We start from the raw sequence: 16790 nt of genomic DNA, 5'->3' as shown, positions 1-16790 counted from the left end.
CACTGGCCCTCACCCGTACGTGCCAGTTTCCCCAACCCTTCATGTTATCTCTTGCTCATCCACCCTCCCAGGCAGTCCCCCCTTCCCCCCCCCTCCCAGGACGTCCCCTCCACCCCGCCCCCCCCCCCCACCCCCCCCAAGGTTGCTGCTGCTGCTGACCGACCTTCCTCTAACGCTCCGCGAGATAGTCTAGGAACAGTTGCCACCGCCTGTAGAACCCCTGCGCAGACCCTCTCAAGGCGACCTTAATCCTCTCCAACTTTATGAACCCAGCCATATCATTTATCCAGGCCTCCAGGCTGGGGGGCTTCGCCTCCTTCCACATTAGCAAGATCCTTCGCCGGGCTACTAGGGACGCAAAGGCCAGAATGCCGGCCTCTTTCGCCTCCTGCACTCCCGGTTCGTCCACTACTCCAAATATTGCTAGCCCCCAGCTTGGCTTGACCCGGACTTTCACCACCTGAGATATTGCTCCCGCCACTCCTCTCCAGAGCCCCTCCAGTGCCGGGCATGACCAAAACATATGGACATGGTTCACCGGGCGGCAGTTGTGCTTTCTGAGTAAAGGGAGTGGTGCTGATCAGTCTGTGGCTGTACCGGTTGCTTGATTGGAGTTCTATTGTCGTGGGAAAATGGGCCATTGAAATGCAAACGAGCGGGGGTTTCGATCAGGCCTGGTTATCTGTGTTTCAGGTACACATAGGCTGTGTATCTGTCTGAGTCCTGGGTTGGCCATAATTCCCATGGTCCTTTGCAGGTGGCTATCTTAGATGGCTACAGTACGGGAATTGAACCCGCCCTGCTGGCCTTGTTCTGCATTACAAGACAGCTGTTTAGCCCACTGTGCTAAACCAGCCAGTTACTAATTGAAAAGGAAGAAATTCTTATTTTAAATATGAAAACTTCCTGAAATAAAACTTGAAAAACCCGTCTGCCTTCATGTGCACGGTCAAGATCCCGGACTGACATCGGATTCTCTGATTTTCATGCTATGTCCTGACACCGGCATGGGAACGGTGGCATTTTACGACTGAACGTTCGGTGCAAAACTGCCACCGATCCTCCGTTTGGCTGGGGGCTAATCGGCACACAGCGTAGAGCAACCGGCACTAGCTGCGGATACAGCCAGAGAATTGCTGGGCCCGTGGCCGCTCATGCGCACAGCGATGGCCTGCAGCGGCCGCGCCGTACAACATGGCGCCGGCCGCACGCAGACCCGGCCTACCAAATAGTGCTCCCCCTTTGGCCGGATCGCGACCCCCGGACCAATCCCCAACAGTGCCCCCAGCCCCTGCCAAAGTCCTCCCTGCCCGCGGATCGGCCCTCCCCCGACTGTGGCGGCGTTGGACTGAGTCCGCAGCTGCCACGCCGAGTTCCTGACAAGTAACACCATAAAAGACCCACGCCATCGGGAACTCAACTGGTTGGGGTTGGAGCATCAGGGGGAGGGCCCCAGGCAATGCCCTGAGGCTGTCGATACAGCGTGCGGAGTACTCCTAGAGTTCGCTTCTTTGGAGGGGGCGGAGCATCGCAAAAGCGGCGCCGTCCCCGATTTCGGGCCAAACTTTGATTCTTCGGACGATCGCCGAACGCGATTTCGGCGTCGCCGACCGGAAAGTCCCGCCCCCCGTGTTTTTATTTTAAAGCAGCTGATGACACAGTTATTTGGGAAATGTACGTTGTGAGGAGGCTACAAAATGAGTTACACAGGCTAAATGAATGGAGATGAATATAGATTGAATAAAATATGGAGAATGATAAAATCTACATTTGGTACCAAATGGAAAAGCAAAACATTTTTCAAATGGCGGACGACTGGAAAAAACATTGGTATTCATGTCTTCTTGTACAAATATCACAGATATGTGATATGCAGATTCATCAAGCAATTCGGAAGGAAAATGGTGTTTGCATTTATTACAAATGGATGAGAATATATGAGAAAACAAATCTTACAAAGTTATGGGGGTGATTTACTGGCCCCATTACGCCCCTGTCCCAATCCCGTTATGGTCGGAAACTCTTGCGAAAGGGCCATATCAGGATTTGCGACAGGGAGATCTGAGAATGAGATCTTCTCCGTCAGCAACATAATCAGATTCATGCCCAGTGAGGACATGAGCCTGACTACCATAAATTTGAATATATTTAAATATTCAAAATTGGCTTAACGCCAAATCTTCCACTAACATCCAAAGTTCCTACCCGCTGGCGTGATTTAACCCAGGTGGGAATTTTAAATGGAGACCAGAAGTGCTGACCACGCAGGGGGCTCGGAGGCTATTGCAGCCCAAGTAGTCAGGGACATCCTGACATTGCCAAGGGGTGGGTCCTGTTGGGAGATCCATTGTGAGGGCCCCATACCAGTGATCTTTGCGGGGAGTGGGTGTCTGATGCAAGAAATCTTTGCGGTGGTGGGAGTTGATACCAGTGGTCCTGTGGGGGGTTAATGTCAGCAATCATTGAGGGGAGGTCCTGATGTCCATGGGTGGAGGGGTGGGCAGTGGGAGGGGGTCTTCAACTTCATTTTGAGATTGAGGTGCCCTTTGAAAATGTACCCCAATCTATGAACCCTGTTTTGCCGGAGTCTTTAGGCCTATCCCCTCACAATGACGACGCAAAAATGTGCCCCCTTCTTAAAAAATGGCAACGTGTGGGAAGATCTGAACAGTAAGCCTGTTTGTTTCTCTCAGGAGAAACATACCAGTTTTCAGCAGAATCTGACACTGCCATTTTTGGAGAAAATTCCACCCATAGAGTTTTCGTGAGATCACGTGTGGAGCACAGTATATACTTTTGACTTCATAGAATTTACAGTGCAGAAGGAGGCCATTAGGCCCATCGGGCCTGTACTGGCCCTTGGAAAGAGTACCCTACTTAAGCCCAGGCTTCCACCTTCTCCCAGTAACACAACCTAACCTTTTGGACACTAAGGGGCAATTTAGCGTGGTCAATCCACCTAACCTGTACATCTTTGGACTGTGGGAGGAAACCGGAGCACCTGGAAGAAATCCACGCAGATACGGGGAGAAAGAGCAAACTCCACACAGTCACCTGTGGCCGGAACTGAACCTGGGACCCTGGAGCGGTGAGGCAGCAGTGCTAACCACTGTGCCACCATGCCGCCCGCTTGTGTCCTAAGGAACGATATACTTGCCTGAAAACAAGTGTGACAATGGCTCACCAGGATAATTGTTGGATTGAGTTGAATTTTCACCACTTGCCATGGCGGGCCTGATCCCCAGGATTACTGGTCCAGTGACAACACCACTACGCCATCATTCCCCAAAGAGCGAGTTGCTCTGTGAGTGGAGAGTGGGCCGACTATGCCGATATTTCCTTGGGTTTAAAATGAGTTGTGATCTCATTCAAACATGTAGAATTCTGAAGGGTAGAATGGTTTCCCAGGCTGGGAAGCCTGGAACTAGGGGTCACAGTCTCTGAATAAGCAGTCAGTTGGTTAGGATTGAGAAAAGAAATGTCTTCACTTCAAGGCTTGTGAATCTGCTCCAGAGAGCTGCGGATGACATGCTGAATATGTGAAAGACAGAGATTAATGTATTTTCCGGGTACTCATGGAGTTGAGCGATATGAGGATAGTCCAGGAAGATGAAGTTGAGGTAAATCATCTAAAATAGAGAGCAAGCTTGAAGAATTGAATGGCCTACTCCTAGCCTCTTTCCCACGTCCTTCGAAAACCCATTATTCATCAGGCTTTCTTTATGGCCTTGTTCACTTGAGGTGCTGCTTTTAATGTCTTCACTCCCAAAGTCCTTCTGCCTTTTCACATCTCTCAATCTTCCACCATCTAAAGTATAATTTTTACTTTTCATAAAGTAAAATCTAGAGTATACTTTAGCTAGAGTAGCCTTTATATTGATTTCCAACTGCTATTTTTTCACCCATTCCAACACTGAGTCTGATCTTTTGCTGATGGTCATTTTCATGTTTTTGTATCAGTGTTCCCTTACAATTTCTTTGGGGTGGTGTTATTTGTGGTTCGGATCCTAGATGGTTGGTGTAGTGTTCACAAAGACCACAACGAGCTTTTGTATTAAACAAAGCCAAAGATTTATTTGCACTACTTAATTGAATTTGACCTCTTACTTCTATATAATAAACAATTGACAATAAATACACAATCTACACTCATCTACCACTAATCTCTACACTAATACAATAACTATGATCTGCTCTCACTCACACTCACTTTCCTATAGCCTGTCTCCTAGCCTTCTCCTCAACACTCTCCCAGAAGGCGTAGCATCGATGCTTTATATAGTTCTGCATCTAGCTCCCTCTAGTGGTTGATTCAGACATAACATTAACCCTTACAGTTCTGTACATTTCTCATAAAGTCACACTTGGGTCCTCTGAATTATTACCTTCTCTCTCAGTATTGTTGTCAAGTGTGGGCACTGCCCCCTCTATCCCTATATCCAAATCATGGATGTAGACAGTGAACACAAGGGGGTGACAGAATAAGAAACTTTGGAGCTTTGCTACCTACTTCTAACCACTCTGAGAAGTTGCCCTTGTCTCGTACTCTCCCTTCAATCCAATTTTTAAAATTCATTTTACCAGGGGCAGAATTCACCTTTTGGGAGACTAAGGGCACGATTCTCTGGAAAGATTTCTAAGTGTGGTAGCAGGCAGGAATTGCCACAAGCTTCCCGGCCCTCAGCCCAGCGAGGCCAGCAATGCTATTCAACGTTAATTGGTCCACTTAACAAGGTCTCACAGGCTTCTCGCCGCAAATGAAGGGGGTGATGTGTTGTGTGTTCCGGATCACAAATAGGTCACCTTCATTGGAAGTGAATTGGAAGTGGTGCAACTCCCAATTTATTATAAGGTTAACTATATTAACATACGCACGGGCTTCTCGCCAGCACCACGCTCGCCAACCCCCTGCTACTAAGGACAAGCACCACCTAAGCAGCACTTGCTCAGCCAACCCCAGCCAGCTCACAACAATGGCACAAGGAGACTTGAACCAAGATTTGGGGATGCTGACCTGGGGACACTGCTAGATGCCTTGGAAGCCAGGAGGTATGTCCTGTTCTCCCGATGGTCCCGGAGGGTTAGCCATTGGTCAGGCAGTACTGCCTGGGATGGCGTGGCAGCAGTTGTGAGCGCTGGGAGTGTGACCAGGAGAACTAACCTCCAGTGCAGGAAGGTCAATGACCGACACCGGGCAGCACGAGTGAGTAGACAGCAACCCCCCTGTGAACTGTCTGTCCCTACGGGAGTATCCACCCCCCAACTCTCCATGCGACCCCAACCCCCCCTCCACTCCCCCCCCCCCCCCCCCCCAACCCTCCCTTCACCCCCCCACCCCCACCCCCCACTGTGAGAGGTCTCAGACTGGCAGAGGGGTGCCAGGTTTAAGAATGCTCACCTCCTTCGAGGAGCAGGCCCTGGAGGTGGCCGGTGTGGCCAAGGACAGAGCGGTCACACACGCTGAGGCCGGCAGACGCTGCAGAGGTGAGGAACCACTGGGGACCTGCCAAATGTGAGTTGTTATTGCCTTACTGACCGATTGACCCATCCCTCCCACTGATCACATGTCCATTCCCCCGCAGGTCCTCCTGCTGACGGCGCCGGTCCATCCCAGGCGGCGACCTTACAGCCTCCCAGGAGACCACCTCAGAGGAGAGCTTCAAGGATGCCACCGTACTAGCCGTAAGACATCTGTCATCCCCAGTTTCCACCAGCGCAGATACACACCCATGTACCAATGTACAGTGAAAAGTATTGTTCTGCGTACAATTCAGACCGATCATTCCATACATGGACAAAAAACATAGGGCAAACATAAATGCACATTGTAATATCAGGTGGAGGCAGGAACCCCCAGGTGAGAGAGCAGTCGGAGGGCTGCTGGATCCAAGGACCCAGCTGGGTCCCAGCCTGATGTTGACCCTCTGGATCAGGGTTACCCAGAGCTTGTGGAGACATTAGGGAGTGGCTGGGACATTCAGAGGGAGATGTCGAAGACACTCCAGCAGATCCAGAGCCACTTGGAGGAGTCCCAGAAGCTATGGGCGCAGGTGATATCGCTGGTAATGCGTGGCATCAAGGCCAACACTGCTAGGGTTGCGACCGCAGTGGAGAGCCTGGTGCGTGACATCGGCACCATGAGTGAAGGTGTCCAAGGCATCGCGCAGTCGGTGATGGCCATTGCTGAGAGTCTCGACAGAATGTCCGCCTCGCTGGGGGGTGTCACCCAGTACCAGGCTGACCTTGATGAGGTTCTGCGGGACATTACGGTGGCCATCAGCTCCCCCGAGTTCCACCCTTCTGATGAAGCCCTGTCTCGCAGTCAGCACATGGGACAGGGTGGCATGGCTGTGCACGTACCGTCCACAAGTGTGCTGGGGCCCTCCGGCCCCGGAGCCCACAGAAGATGCCCACCGGGGCATAGAAGGCCACGGGGTGAGGTAAGCAGCTACCACCTCTGATGTGCATCCTGGAGAGACACTTAGATGTAGTGGTAGAGTTAGGAAAGCCAAGCATATTGAGAATCACTGAGGGCACCGGGGGAGGGCGGCAAGGTTGGGGGGTAGGTAGAGAGTGATGTGGGTTGGGGGGGGGGGGGGGGGGGTGATACCTTCAGGAGGGTGGGGAATTGTATTACACATTAAACACCCTTGTGCACAGCCAGTATGATGCCTCTGTCACTTTCTTCCACAATGTGGGCCAACCTCCGAACCCTTGGCCCATCTCTCCAGTAATCCCCCCCTGCCGGCACACCGAGTACAAGTGATAGGTGTGAGCGAGCACTGAGCAGACAGGCATGGGTCAGACTATGACATAGATTGAGGAGCACTGGCACTCAGCTCTCTGCAGGGTATCATCACCCCTCTGCCCTCGAAAGTGACCCCGCGGACAGTGCCGACACAGTCCCACCACCCTGGAGTGATGTGACACATAGCCTGTGAGGGTGGGAAATGGGAGTGGGGGGTGACGGACCAGGTCACGTCCAAAGTGAATCGGGTGAGTAAGAGGGCTTGCCGGACCCTCATGGCATCCGCCTGTCCTGCAGCCTCCTGCTGATCCTCTGGTTCGTCCTCGGCCTCGTCCTCCAACCCCTGCTGGTGTGGCGGCACCTCATCGCCCTCGGCCTCCTCCTCCTCGGATGTGGCCACATGTTCCTCATCAGCAGCCTCCAGCTCATCGCCCAGCTGCTGTGGGAAGTTGTGGAAGGCACAGCAGGCCACAACAAAGCGGACAACCTTCCGGGCGGTGTACTGGAGTGCACTACCAGAGTGGTCGAGGCATTGAAACCGCGTCTTGAGGAGTCCAATGCACCGCTCAATGATAGCCTAGGTGGCCACATGGCCTCGTTGTACTGTGTCTCCGCTTCGGTCACAGGCCTCTGTACTGGCGTCATGAGCCAGCTCCTCAATGGGTACCCCTTATCCCCTAAGTGCTAGCCGCCCATCCTGAGGTACCCCTCGAAGAGGCCGGGGATGACTGACTGTCCCAGGATGTAGCTGTCGTGACTCCCCCGAAGCGGCACACGTGCATTATCTTCATCTGGTGGTCACACACAAGCTTAATATTCAAGAAGTGGAGTCCCTTCCTCTTAAAATAGGGCGTTCCCTGATGGCTCAGTGAGCGCAGGGCGACATGCATGGCATTTATTACCCTCTGGCCTTGGGGCATTCCGACGATGGCAGAGAAACCCGCTGCCCGGGCATCTTGTTGGGCTTGGTCCATGTCAAAGACGATGTCATTTTCTGCCCGGTCATACAGGGCATCTGTGACCTGTCGGATGCACCTGTGGGCTGTGGCCTGTGAGATGCTGCACAGATACCCGCTCGAGCCCTGGAATGATCCTGAGATGTAATAGTTCAGGGCTGTGGTGACCTTGACGGCCACTGGAAGCGGGTGTTCTCCTCCTCCACCTGGTGCCAAGTGCATGAGGACATGCCACAGGTGCCGCACCGTCTTCTTGCTGAGGCGGAGCCTCCTGCACCACGCGCTGTCCGTCATCTGTTTGAAGGACCAGGGCGCCTGTACACCCCAGGCTGTCGCAGGACTCCACCTCTGGGTCTGTCCCTGGTATGATGGGCGGCTGGATCCTCAGGGTGTGGGGCAGGGTCCGGCGTATGGGCCGCTGCCTTGAGCATCTGCAGACGCTGCTGCTGCCGTCAGCTCCGGCTTCTGGCTGTCCAGCCTAGCAGCAGCACCACTAGGGCAACTTCTGCATCTAATATCCCTGCCATAGCATTCAATATCTGTAAGGAATTACAACACCAGGTTAAAGTCCAACAGGTTTGTTTCAAATCACCGGTGAATGAAGAGGTGGATTCCAGAAACACATATATAGACAAAGTCAATGATGCAAGACGATACTTTGAATGCGAGTCTTTGCAGGTAATTAAGTCTTTACAGGTCCAGATGGAGCGACTGGAGAGAGGGGTAATCACTGGTTAAAGAGCTGTGAATTGTCTCAAGCCAGGACAGTTGGTAGGATTTTGCAAGCCCAAGCCAGATGGTGGGGGGTGAATGTAATGCGACATGAATGCAAGGTCCCGGTCGAGGCCGCACTCACGTGTGCGGAACTTGGTTATCAGTTTCTGCTCGGCGATTCTGCATTGTCGCACGTCCTGAAGGCCGCCTTGGAGAACGCTTACCCAAAGATCAGAGACTGAATGCCCTTGACTGCTGAAGTGTTCCCCGACTGGAAGGGAACATTCCTGCCTGGCAATTGTCGCGCGATGTCCGTTCATCCGTTGGCGCAGCGCCTGCATTCTGTCCTGAGGCGTGGTACATTGGCGAGACCATGCAGACGCTGCATCATTTTGATCACATCAATTAGTTGCATGTATCTGAAACCAAAAAGAAAATGCTGGAAAATCTCAGCAGGTCTGGCAGCATCTGTCAAAGCTAGCTTTGACAAAGTGTCACCTGGACTCGAAACATTAGCTCTTTTCTCTCCCTACAGATGCTGCCAGACCTACTGGGATTTTCCAGCATTTTCTTTTTGGTTTCAGATTCGAGCATCTGCAGTAATTTCCTTTCATCTTTAGTTGCATGTATCTATCGTGTTCCTTCATTTTAGTTTTTTTTAAACCTTGATTTACCCACAACCCACTGAAACTTCAAGCAGTCTCTCCTTTATATTTAAATGAGATGCATTTGTAAACTGACTTTTAAAAATGTCCTCTTGTTGACCTACAATTCTGTGAGCTATTTTCACTTTCCATCTTACCTCAGCTAATTCTGTTTCCTAAAATTTGGCCTCCTTTAATGGGCTACTCATGTATTTCAGACGAACCTTCCAATTAAATTATGTCCTCCAAGTCGCATCACAGAGGAGCTCGCACATATTCAACTTATCTCCTCAATATATTATGTTACTCAAAATTAGATCTCGCAATGTCTCTCCTTATGTGTGTGAACATACCGTTTGAGGAAGGAGTCCAGTACTCAGAATTTGTTTCAGTTTTCCTGTTTCTCTTTCCTATTTCCTGTTGATGAGTGGGTAATTAAAATCTACTGGAGCAAAATGTGTTACCTGCCTGATCTCTCTGTGTGTCTAACCTGTTTCACTCTGACAATTGTGCACTTTAACAGAACCACATAAATGTAAGATACTTTTTAATATTGGATCGCTAAACATGTGACTGGTTCTGAACTTCTTACAACATGTTGGTAGGTCTTGAAAATTGCAGCTATGAGGAGAGATTGGATAGGCTCGTGTTTTTTTTCTCAGAGCAGAGGAGGCTGATGGGTAACCTAATTGAGGTGTACAAAATTATGAGGGGCCTGGCTGGGACAGACAGGAACGACTTGTTGCCCGAACCGAGGTGTCCAGGGGGCATAGATTTAAGGCGATTGGAAGAAGGATTAAAGCGAACATGAGAAAAAGCTTTTTCTAGCAGAGGGTGCTGGGCGTGTGGAATTCACTGCCTAAGTTGGTTGAAATCCTCAACTGATTTAAAAGGTACCTGAATCTGCACCTGAAATGCTGTAACCTGCAAAGCTATGAACCAGATGTTGGAAAACAAGATGAAAATTAGCAGCTAGTTCCATTTTTCTCCTCTGGCTAGCGCAGACACGATGGGCTGAATGGCGTCTTTCTGCACCGTAACCTTTCTATGGGTCTATGTATTCCTTCCTTAACCATATTGCTGTTCCTCTTCCTCCTTGCCTATTCTGATCCTCCTCACAAACTTGTTATAACTCGATATGCTTATTTTCTCTCTTGCACAGTTTTCAGCCAAGGTTATGTTATTGCTATTAAATCTATACCTTCCTGCGACATAATTGCTTGTAATTACCCAGTTTATTTCCCACACTCAAATAGTGCCATGTAAGCAGGTTTATTTTGGATTGTTGAAAGGAGGGGGAGGGGGTCTTAAAGCTAATCCTTTTTACTTCATTTTCCTCATTCCTATACTCTTGATAGTTATGACTTAGTTGTTTTGTCTCCTCAACTCCTTGAATTCCTGCTGTCTGCTGTCCTTGCCAAATGCTTTGCTAACTTGCTTCCACCTTCTATTCTCACCTTTCTTTTCCTGTCCCCTTTTTCCTAATTTCAAATGCCACACTTCCATAGTTCTAGCGGAAGAGCTTACACCTTCCCCAGAATGGGTGCCAATAATTCCCATTTAAGTGGAAGCATGCTTCCCAAAGCCCCCTCTCTCATTATGCATTGCTCCCTAACTTCTTCCTGGACAATCCTGGTGTGGAGCTGGTGAAATAATGCAGTTAGTGGCTGGAATTCTCCAGCCATTGGGATTCTCTGTTCCCGCCGGCAGCGCACCCCCGCCTGGGGGTTTCCCAGCGACGTGGGGCGGTTTCAATGGGAAATCCCATGACATGAAATGAAATGGAATGAAAATCACTTATTGTCACAAGTAGGCTTCAAATGAAGTTACTGTGAAAAGCCCCTCGTCGCCGCATTCCGGCGCCTGTTCGGGGAGGCTGGTACGGGAATTGAACCACGCTGCTGGCCTGCCTTGGTCTGCTTTCAAAGCCAGCATTTTAGCCCTGTGCTAAACAGCCCCTTTAATAAAGCACATGGACACGTAGTACCCACTCCTCTGCCGAGTCTCCTCTTGCTGTTTCAAATTAACTGAATTGCTAATCTTGTACAATTGCGCGTTTTTTTGTGTGTATTGTAATCTATTTCATAGAATCATAGAATGTACTGTAGCCATCTAAGATGGCTACCTGCAAAGGACCATGGGAATTATGGCAACCCAGGACTCAGACAGATACAGAGCCTGTGTGTATCTGAAACACAGGTAACCAGACTTGATCGAAACCCCCGCTCGTTTGCATTATAATGGCCCATTTTCCCAGGACAATAGAACTTCAATCAAGCAACCGGTACAGCCACAGACTGATCGACGCCACTCCCCTTACTCAGAAAGCACAACTGCCAAGGTCAATGACCACTAAGGACCCACCAAGGCACCCGCCCCTTTATTGGCCAAAATCGAAGACCGTGATCAGAGCCCTTTCGAACTATTGGGTCCAAGGTTAAGGACCGCCCAAAGAACGTGAAATCCCAGAGGGATAAAAGATACACAGCCATGTGTTCTGTCTCTTTTGGATCTGGCCTGTGCCTACCCAATTGCAGCAGGAACAGCCAGCTAAGTTCAAGACCAACGATCGCTACCTGACGGAAGAGCCCAGCAGAGACAGAGCCACTTTCTTCGAAGCAGCCAAGTGAAATCCAAATAAAGGCCTTATCCATTTGCACAGTGTCGGTCGCCCTGAAGGTAAGTATAGGTTTGTAGCGCACAAAGACTCACGAGAGACGAATAGAGATGAAGTCGATGAGGCTTTATGAAGCGTGACTTGTTCCCCGCAGTTCAGTAACAGACTGGCCTGCGGGGGAGAACTCCTGGTTCTTATACTCCGCCTTCAGGGCGGAGCTAGAGGTCAACAGCCAACCAGGACCCGGGATCTGTCAGCCAATGACATCACGGCTTCACAGTCCCACATGACCCCTAATGCATACTACCACATTCACCCCTTGTTAAAAATGAACCCGGCTGGGTAGTGCTTCGCATGGTGGTAGGGGTTTACAAGGCTGGTCCTGGGAGGAAAACTTTTGCATGTCATCACAGTATGTACAGGGTTTTTTTTTTTTGTTTTGCACTATTTACAGTAGTCGTAAGGGGGAAAAGAAAACGTTCTTGTTAAAGTCCACAACATTGTAGTGTTACATCCGTGCCACGAGTCGGTCGGGAGGTCTGGTCGTCCTTGTCGATCGCCTCGGCCCCGGTGGTGGTGCTTGTTCCCGTGTTGTCGTCTCCGGGAGCCTCTTGTTCCCGTGTTGTCGTCTCCGGGAGCCTTACGGTTTCTGCTTCAGCTTCACTTCTGGTCGGACCTGGGAGGAGGACCAATCCTCCCGGGAAGGGGGCGGTGGCGGGGTGCGCCGGTGGCAGGGAGGGGGTGATTGGTGTCGGGGGGGTGTGCGTATTGCCGGTGGGCGCCAGATCTCGCAGGGAGACCGTGTCCTTTCGGCTGTCGGGGTACTCCACGTAAACGTACTGCGGGTTCGCGTGGAGGAGGTGAACCCTCTCGACCAACGGGTCCGACTTGTGTGCCCGCACATGTTTTCGGAGCAAGATGGGTCCTGGGGCTGCCAGCCAGGTCGGCAGCGACATTCCAGAGGAGGACTTCCTGGGGAAGACAAGGAGGCGCTCATGAGGCGTTTGGTTAGTGGTGGTACACAGTAGCGACCGGATGGAGTGGCGAGCGTCCGGGAGGACCTCCTGCCACCGTGAAACTGGGAGGTCCCTGGACCGTAGGGCCAGTAGGACGGTCTTCCAGACCGTGCCGTTCTCCCTCTCTACTTGCCCGTTCCCCCGGGGGTTGTAGCTGGTCGTCCTGCTCGAGGCTATACCATTGCTGAGCAGGAACTGGCGCAGCTCGTCACTCATGAAGGAGGAGCCCCTGTCGCTGTGGACATATGCGGGGCAACCGAACAGTGTGAATATGGTGTTAAGGGCTTTAATGACTGTGGCCGTTGTCATGTCAGGGCAGGGGATGGCGAAGGGGAAACGGGAGTATTCGTCCACCACATTCAGGAAGTATGTGTTGCGGTCGGTGGAGGGGAGGGGCCCTTTGAAATCCGGACTAAGGCGTTCAAAGGGACAGGAAGCCTTGATCAGGTGCGCACCATCCGGCCTGAAAAAGTGCGGTTTGCCCTCTGCGCAGATGTGGCAGTTCCTTGTGACTGTACGGACCTCCTCCACAGAGTAGGGGAGGTTGCGGGACTTTATAAAGTGGTAGAACCGAGTGACCCCCGGGTGGCAGAGGTCCTCGTGGAGGGTTTGGAGGCGGTTAATTTGTGCGTTGGCACATGTGCCGCGGGACAGGGCATCGGACGGCTCGTTCAGCTTTCCGGGACGATACAAGATCTCATAGTTGAAGGTGGAGAGCTCGATCCTCCACCTTAAGATCTTGTCGTTTTTAATTTTGCCCCGCTGTGCATTATCGAACATGAAGGCTACCGACCGTTGGTCCGTGAGGAGAGTGAATCTCCTGCCGGCCAGGTAATGACTCCAATGTCTCACAGCTTCCACTATGGCTTGGGCTTCCTTTTCCACTGAGGAGTGGCGGATTTCTGAAGCGTGGAGGGTTCGGGAGAAAAAAGCCATGGGTCTGCCCGCTTGGTTAAGGGTGGCCGCTAGAGCTACGTCGGAGGCGTCACTCTCGACCTGGAAGGGGAGGGACTCGTCGATGGCGCGCATCGTGGCCTTTGCGATATCCGCTTTGATGCGGCTGAAGGCCTGGCAAGCCTCTGTCGACAGAGGGAAAGTCGTGGTCTGTATTAGGGGGCGGGCCTTGTCTGCGTACTGGGGGACCAACTGGGCGTAATATGAAAAGAACCCCAGGCAGCGTTTTAGGGCTTTTGAGCAGTGAGGGAGGGGAAATTCCATGAGGGGGCGCATGCATTTGGGGTCGGGGCCTATTATCCCATTGCGCACTACATATCCCAAGATGGATAGCCGGTTTGTGCTGAAAACGCACTTGTCCTCGTTGTATGTGAGGTTCAAGGCTTTAGCGGTCTGGAGGAATTTTTGGAGGTTGGCGTCGTGGTCCTGCTGATCGTGGCCGCAGATGGTTACGTTGTCAAGATACGGGAACGTGGCCTGCAACCCGTGTTGATCAACCATTCGGTCCATCTCTCGTTGGAAGACCGAGACCCCGTTTGTGACGCCAAATGGGACCCTTAGGAAGTGGTATAATCGCCCGTCTGCCTCGAAGGCTGTGTATTTGCGGTCACTTGGGCGGATGGGGAGCTGATGGTAGGCGAACTTGAGGTCCACGGTGGAGAAGACCTTATATTGGGCAATCCGATTGACCATGTCGGATATGCGGGGGAGAGGGTACGCATCTAGTTGTGTGTACCTGTTGATGGTCTGGCTATAGTCTATGACCATCCTTTGCTTCTCCCCTGTCTTTACTACTACCACCTGTGCTCTCCAGGGACTATTGCTGGCCTGGATTATGCATTCCTTCATTAGCCACTGGACTTCGGACCGAATGAATGTCCGGACCTGGGCGCTGTACCGTCTCTCCTAGTGGCGACGGGTTTGCAATCCGGGGTGAGATTTGCAAACAAGGATGGGGGCTCAACCTTGAGGGTTGCGAGGCCGCAGATAGTGAGTGGGGGTATTGGGCCGCCGAATTGGAAGGTTAGGCTCTGCAGATTGCACTGGAAGTCTAATCCCAGTAATGTGGGCGCGCAGAGTTGGGGAAGGACGTAGACCCTGTAGTTTTTAAACTCCCTCCCTTGCACCGTTAGGATTACAATGCAGAAGCCTTTAATCTGTACGGAGTGGGATCCTGCAGCTAGGGAAATCTTTTGCGCACTGGGACGGATGGTCAAAAAACAGCGTCTTACCGTGTCGGGGTGGATGAAGCTTTCTGTGCTCCCGGAGTCGAGCAGGCATGGTGTCTCGTGCCCGTTTATCAGCACCGTTGTTGTCGTCGTCTGGAGCGTCCGGGGCCGTGCTTGGTCCAGCGTCATTGAGGCCAGACGTGATCGTAGTGCTTGAGCGTCTTCCTCGAACCCCGTGGAGCCGTCGACACTGGGGTCTGTTGTTGCCGTCCAAGATGGCGGCGGGGGTGAACAAAATGGCCGCCCCCATGCATCGCACATGGCTGGGGGGTCACGATGGCGGCAGGGGTGGACAAAATGGCCGCCCCCATGCGTCGCACATGGCTGGGGGGTCCCAAGATGGCGGCGCCCCTCCTCCCCTCGTGGTGGCCGGGACCCAAAATGGCGGCGCCTGCGGGTCGCACATGGGGCGCTGGGAGGGTTGGGGAGCGTTAGAAACGCGCAGGACTGCTTCTTCTCCTGGGACAGCGGTGGCCGGGACCCAAAATTGCTGCGCTTGCGGGTCGTACATAGGGCACTGGGGGGATTGGGGAGCGTTAGAAACGCGCAGGACTGCTTCTTCTGCTGGGACAGCGGCGACCTCCCGGGACCGGCACACAGCCGCGAAATGGCCCTTTTTCCCGCAGCTCTTGCAAATCGCTGCGCGGGCCGGGCAGCGCTGCCGGGGGTGTTTCGCCTGGCCGCAGAAATAGCAGCGGGCTCCCCCGGGACGACTTGGAGTCTGAACCGGGCAAGCCTGTGGGGTGGGGGGGGGGGGGGGGTTGTCGCGACAGGGGTCCACAGAGCCCAAGGGGCTGCCGCGCGGTCTGGGACGTACGCGCGGGCGTTTCGCGCGGCTATATCCAGGGAGGCTGCAAGGGCCCGTGCCTCTGAGAGTCCCAGCGACTCTTTTCCCAAAAGTCTTTGGCGGATTTGGGGAGAGTTCATACCTGCGACAAAAGCATCGCGCATCAACATGTCCATGTGTTCAATCGCGTTTACCGGCGGGCAGCTGCAGGCCCGTCCCAAAATTAGCAGCGCGGCGTAGAATTCGTCCAGCGATTCTCCGGGACTTTGCCGTCTCATTGCGAGTTGGTAGCGTGCGTAGATCTGGTTCACTGGGCGAATATAGATGCTCTTTAGTGCTGCGAACGCCGTCTGGAAATCCTCTGCGTTTTCGATGAGAGGGAAAATTTCCGGGCTTACCCTCGAGTGCAGGACCTGTAGTTTCTGGTCTTCTGTGACCCGGCTGGGGGCCGTTCTGAGGTAGGCCTCGAAACAAGTCTGCCAGTGTTTGAAAACTGCTGCTGAGTTCACTGCATGGGGGCTGATCCTCGGGCATTCCGGGATGATCCTGAGCTCCATAGTTCTTTAAGCACGCTTAATAAATTGTAGCGCACAAAGACTCACGAGAGACGAATAGAGATGAAGTCGATGAGGCTTTATTCAGCGTGACTTGTTCCCCGCAGTTCAGTAACAGACTGGCCTGCGGGGGAGAACTCCTGGTTCTTATACTCCGCCTTCAGGGCGGAGCTAGAGGTCAACAGCCAACCAGGACCCGGGATCTGTCAGCCAATGACATCACGGCTTCACAGTGCCACATGACCCCTAATGCCTTTATTGGCCAAAATCGAAGACCGTGATCAGAGCCCTTTCGAACTATTGGGTCCAAGGTTAAGGACCGCCCCAAAGAGCGCGAAATCCCAGAGGGATAAAAGATACACAGCCATGTGTTCTGTCTCTTTTGGATCTGGCCTGTGCCTACCCAATTGCAGCAGGAACAGCCAGCTAAGTTCAAGACCAACGATCGCTACCTGACGGAAGAGCCCAGCAGAGACAGAGCCACTTTCTTCGAAGCAGCCAAGTGAAATCCAAATAAAGGCCTTATCCATTTGCACAGTGTCGGTCGCCCTGAAGGTAAGTATAGGTTATT

General features: G+C 52.3%; 1 protein-coding gene across 1 annotated transcript in view; it reads left to right on the top strand.

Annotated features, from left to right (window-relative positions):
• ros1 (c-ros oncogene 1, receptor tyrosine kinase) overlaps positions 1-16790 on the top strand; it is a 400619-nt gene that overhangs the window by 364658 nt on the left and 19171 nt on the right. The window lies entirely within an intron of this gene.

The sequence above is a fragment of the Scyliorhinus torazame genome, chromosome 8, assembly GCF_047496885.1.
Source record: "Scyliorhinus torazame isolate Kashiwa2021f chromosome 8, sScyTor2.1, whole genome shotgun sequence".
NCBI lineage: Eukaryota > Metazoa > Chordata > Chondrichthyes > Carcharhiniformes > Scyliorhinidae > Scyliorhinus > Scyliorhinus torazame.
The sequence above is the reverse complement of the archived record's forward strand: the minus strand, read 5'-3'. Positions and strand labels throughout refer to the sequence as shown.